We start from the raw sequence: 5,609 nt of genomic DNA, 5'->3' as shown, positions 1-5,609 counted from the left end.
GGGAAAGTGCTATAAAAATTATGTGATAAAGTTTTAGTTTAAGCCTCTAAGTTTGTTTGAAATACACACTTCATAGCACTAGAACCCTTACCATTCAAAACAAAATAGTTTGACAAATGTTTTATTATATAAAGTTTGAAACTACTTGACAGGTATGTAAAACTAAACTAATAGAAAGTGACAAAAAATTGAATGAATTTGATAGTATATATGAATTAGACAGAACCCTTCCGGATTTTTCTAATATAAAAGACAAGAAAATAATAGTAATTAAAATGGGAAGAGAGACGGCCATGGACCTAAAATGTCCAACAAAACATATAGAATCATGCCCAAAAAATACCTTTCATTTATGTATTTTCCTTTCTTAGAAATCAAGATCAACCGCATTATTGTATAGTCCATCCCTCTAGATAACGATCTGTTTTTCTATATTTCAATAATGATGTTAAACTTTGTTCTGCACCAAATATGTCGGACAAAAAATTTACTTTAATTAACTCGTATAAAGGTTTTAAGCATCAAATTTCATTACAGAAAATATTTAGGAACTAATTATTGTTATAGTGAGGGTCGTGACTAGAAAGTTGCCTTGAAAAGTTCTCCCCCCCCTAACCCAAAAAAAAAAGTACTTTTAGAGATAAAATTTTAAAAATATTGTTAATAAATGCACTTTTATAAATAAAATAATTTGTATCTCAAAAAGGTTTACTTTTTTAGATAACATTCTTGATTCTAAAAGAAAAGTAATTCATTACTAAATGTCTAATTTTGTTGCTAAAAATACAACAATCACACTTTTAGCAACAAAAATAATGTGTCCCAAATTTTTTCTCTAAAACCTTAACTTGTTATAATATCATCTAGAAATAAAACTTCAATTAAGAAAATTAAACAATTAACTAAGTTTAGAAAGATCAAGGGAAGATTTCCATAAACTCTACAGGCGTTTCATATAACTAGAAATAGCGCCACATTTTTTTTATTTTTTTATTATTGCAATAAATCGACGCACATACAAAAAGGAAAAACAAATTTTATTAGGGGCTTTTGACATTTCTTTGATCACGTTCAAAGCGATGTATGGTTCATGACTCAATCAACTAGACAAGAACATATGTGAAAAGAGAGCATTTTTAAACCCTACAATGATTTTCAGTCCAACTTTGGATGCATAACTGTGGGTTCAATCTTCAATCGAATTGTATCCTTCGATTGTTGATACTTTTGGAGTGGTCTCTTGTAATTGTTCATCTAATGTTTGGAAGGTGATTGAAGATCATCATAATACTTCTTGATCCACCCTTTGATGATCTTGACCTCTTCTTTTCAATGATTTGTCAACCATTTTGGATCACTTTGATTTGTTCGAAGAATATCCAAGCAATGGGATCCTGCAAAGTTGAATTTCACCAAATATATGAGAAAAGATGTTGATTATATATCTGCTGGCTTATTTTCCTACGAACGAAAATACCATAAATGCGAGCATGCCAGTAAGGATTGAAAATCCTTTAGATTAAATTCAAGTCAATTACCAAGCGATTGTGATTGTGTTGACGTTTCTTTTGCCTCAATGAAGAGGACTTCAAAATTGCAAAATGTAGAGAAAAGAAAAACTAAAAGAAGAAAGAAGGAGACAGAAAAAGATGATTGAGTGAACAATCAAACTAACCATTAATTTATCTTTACCCATATGCTTTGAAAAGGAAGTGCATAAAATAAAGTGCAGAAAATTTACCTCTACTCCTATGCTTCGAAAATGAAGTGCATAAAACAAAATACAGAAAATTAAGTGCAGGAAATATAAATGACAAGAAAAATAGAAATCAATTGTCTTTAATTTGAGTTCTGGTCCCGTTACAATGTAGTCATGAATGGCTATTTATAGACAAATATTTGTAGGAAAAAACTACTTAATAACTATTATATTCTTCCATCTCCCACACTTCACACTTTATGATCTTCCACTTCATCTATATGTCTCCATAACTTTCATTAACGTCCAATTCATGCTCCATGTTCTGCACATTATACTCCATACTCCTCCACATTCTCTATCATCTTTTCACATGTATTTAATAATTCATAACTTTTTACAACCTCCAAATGAGTAAGAGAGTGACATGTGTCCTGCAATTATAAAATAATAACTAATAATAAAATTATTTATTTATGGTGCCAACCATAGCACTAGTTAAATTTCACTTATTTTTTTCCATCATTTGTGTGATTCCATATAACATATGTTGTATATATATATATATATATATAAGGGCCAAATCATATACAGAAAAGGGACGGATTCTCTCCAGTTTTGAATCTGTAGGGGGGGTTCAAGGTTAGAGAAGTGATTAGAGAGGCAAAACTATGTTAATGGTCCAATAATAGTTGAAGCAGTCGGAGAATGAGTAGCAGCAACTGTATGGGAGTTGGAGAGTGTGTAGTTGGGTGAGAGTGAATCAAATGACTCAAGAAGAAGACAATGGCAGCGCCTAAATGGGTAGCATCTTTTCCAAATTCCCAAAAATCCTGCTGTTGAACCTTGGAAAATGGATCCTATTTATAGGCTTTTCCTTGGTACCAATGGGACACCAAGTGGCCAAATAGAGAGAAGACATGTGTCCCAAAGGATCACATGGAATATTCTTTCTTGAGCCACCAGGCTGAAGGTGCCACGTGTCCCTCTGCATGTACTGTGTACTATCTGTTTGCCTTCGCAACTACCTTTTTTGAGCCTCAGCAAGCGTAGTTGCGACAGGAGTGTTTGGCGCTGCAACTCCCTTTTGAGCCTCAACAAGTGCAGTTACAACATGAGTGTTTGCCTCTGCACCTGCCTTCTCAGCCTGAACCTCAGCAAGTGCACTTGCAGCGGTGAACCTTGCCGCTACACTTGCCTTCTTAGTTCTATTTGGCTAGTACATGTATTCTCACGTGTTCACCTTAGCGAAACCTCTACCCTTAGCCACCTAACCACAAACTTCCCAGCTTCTTAGGGCGAAGGCCACAGCCAAACCTACTATCAGCCATGCTGTGCCTTTGTACCAAGCCTAAGGGGGCTTCCTTAGTCTTGACTATGTGACTAAGGCAAGTCCATGACCTATCCTGCTCCCACATTTGCGGGGTTCCTGTGGTAAACTGGTATTTTCTGGGCCTGCTATCAGCTCCAACCAGTAAGTTTTGGGGCTTGCTATCAGTGCCAAGTTAATAAACGTTAGGTCCTGTTATCAGCCCTCGGCTAGTAATGCCTTGGGGCCTACTATTAGTGCCAAGCATTAGCCTTTATTTGCAAAGGGAGGCCTTTCTCAAAGGCTGCTATCACCTCTGCAAGATATTCCCTTTGCAACTTAGATGTTGTGGTGCTAGTTGCTACGCTATTAGTTGCTGTAGTAGTCATTTCCCGCGGCAAGTTCAGATGGCATGACCGAAGATATTAGAAATGCCAGCACTGACAGAATGCTTCTGCAACTTGGGCGCTACAAGTATTACCTCTGCAACTTAGTTGCTTTGGTTTTCTCCTTTCCTTAGCAACCCCAGATGGTTTTCGTACCGACACTACTTAGAATGGCGGCGGCACAGACATTACTTGGGATGGCGGTGCTAGGACGAAGTGCCTCCGCAACTTGGCCATCGTAAGTGTTGCCTCTGCAACTTAGCTGTGTCGGCTTTCTCTTTCCCTCAACAACTTTAGATGGCGGCGGAACTGAAGATATTAGGAATGGTAGTGCTGAGGCAAGGTGCCTCAGCAACTTTCTTGCTGCAGGTGTTACCTCCGCAACTTGACTTAGGCACTTTCCTTCATGGACTCTACTTGGACCCTTGGCAGGTCGGACCTACTTCAGCCCACTATTGGCCTACTTCCCTTGGGCTTTGGCCTATGCTCCTTTTTCATTTCTGGTCGCCTCTTTGGGGTGACCTTAGTACTCAGGCACATACTTAGTTTGGGGTTTAATTTCTGACCCTCCATATTTGCCCCTGTAGGCGTGGGGGACACACTCCTAGTTTCTCGCGTGTGCATGACGTCAGCAAGTTGCCCAAGGGTTGCGCCGGTTAGGTCAGAAGTTGCATTAGCTCTGAAAAGGTGCCTCATTTGACTGACAAGTCATAATAGGCCTTGGGGAGCGTGTTGGCACCTTTTGCCTCCTTCTTTATAAATAGTGCCCTTGGGTCCACTGGTCCCCCACTTCTACCCAAACACACCTTTTATCTCCTTGTCTCCTTTGTCTCCACTTTCCAAAGTCTTCTTTACCTTTCTTTACTCTTCCTCATGGCCAGCACAAGGTTTCTACCCGACAACGTTGCCCTACCCCTTATTGAGTGGAGCAGGGTCTTATACTTTGGAGGGCTGGCTGACGCTTTCTGGAAGGCAGTTGACTCCTTCAATCCTGATGCCCTTCCTCTAAAGGAGCCTCTGCTTCCTTTTGGGGAGACTACTTTGGATGACGCGGACATGGTAAACCTAGTCTTTGTGCTGCGATTTCGCGTGGAGCGCGGCGACTTTCCACATTCTTATATCTACTATCGCACTCATTCGAGCCCTCCAACAGATTGGTCTCTTTGGGTTGATGACATCATTGCAGATGGTGGTTTTGAGCAGCATTTAAGTGATGTTCATATTTTCAATGCCATTTTTGATTTCGAGGGAGTTATCAGTGCACAAGGCGCAAACCAACATTGATATGGTTGTCTCTCGCTGGAGCTGTGACACTCACACTTTTGCCTTGGCATGGGGGAAGATAACCCCAACCCTAGAAGATGTTGACGTCTTTCTACGCCTGAGCGCCCTGCGGAGATCATCCCTTTGATCCAGCTGTACCTCGGCCTTTTCGCAACCCCTTTTGGAAACTCGAAAAGAAGCCCTACAGTTCGGACTCCCGTGGTTCTGAATCTAATCTCACAAGTGCAATGTGAAATTGGTAAATACCAAAGAGTCCAAATCTGCCAAATCGTTTTGGAAAATTGATTTTGAATCAAAAGTGCCAAAATTGGACTGCTTTGCCAGATACAGAGGCGCCACCTAAATATTTTATTTTCGAAAAAATTTAGGAAACCCATGGCTCGTGCCAAAGGCCATGTGTTCGTCATCATCAAAGTTGTCTCTGCTCGAGAACTTAGGTACGAGAGAGGAATGTCATGAATTGAGCACCCCCGCTTGCCTGATCAAAGATCGAGCTCTACTAATCATGATAAGATGTTTTTATAAAAATTATGTTCTCTTGTTCTGATTATTAAACTAGCATTATTATGTGATGCACACAAGAAAGTATAGATTAATTTGCTCAATTTGGAACAATTTAACTTATGTTTGTTTTGGGAAAAGGGTTTGAATTTGCCACCTCAAGTGGGCTTAAAGTTTGCGGATTTGCCACCAAACATAGTGGGCTTAAAATGGTTTGGCACTCAACAAAGTGGGCTTAAAAAATCACGCATTCGTTGAATCGTTCAAATTCAAACAACAAGCCTTCATCCACAGGTATTCAAGCAGTTTAGCAAGTAAGCATTTAGCCTCATGGTAAGCATGCTAGTCATGGCAATCACTCACACTCATACAAGTATGTTAAAGCATTAAAAAATCATCTAGTACTCTAAGCTAAGAAAACATAAGTTAG

Source organism: Camellia sinensis, chromosome 14 (genome assembly GCF_055761805.1).
Source record: "Camellia sinensis isolate YWXY chromosome 14, ASM5576180v1, whole genome shotgun sequence".
Lineage (NCBI taxonomy): Eukaryota > Viridiplantae > Streptophyta > Magnoliopsida > Ericales > Theaceae > Camellia > Camellia sinensis.
This window is presented reverse-complemented; position numbering follows the sequence as displayed.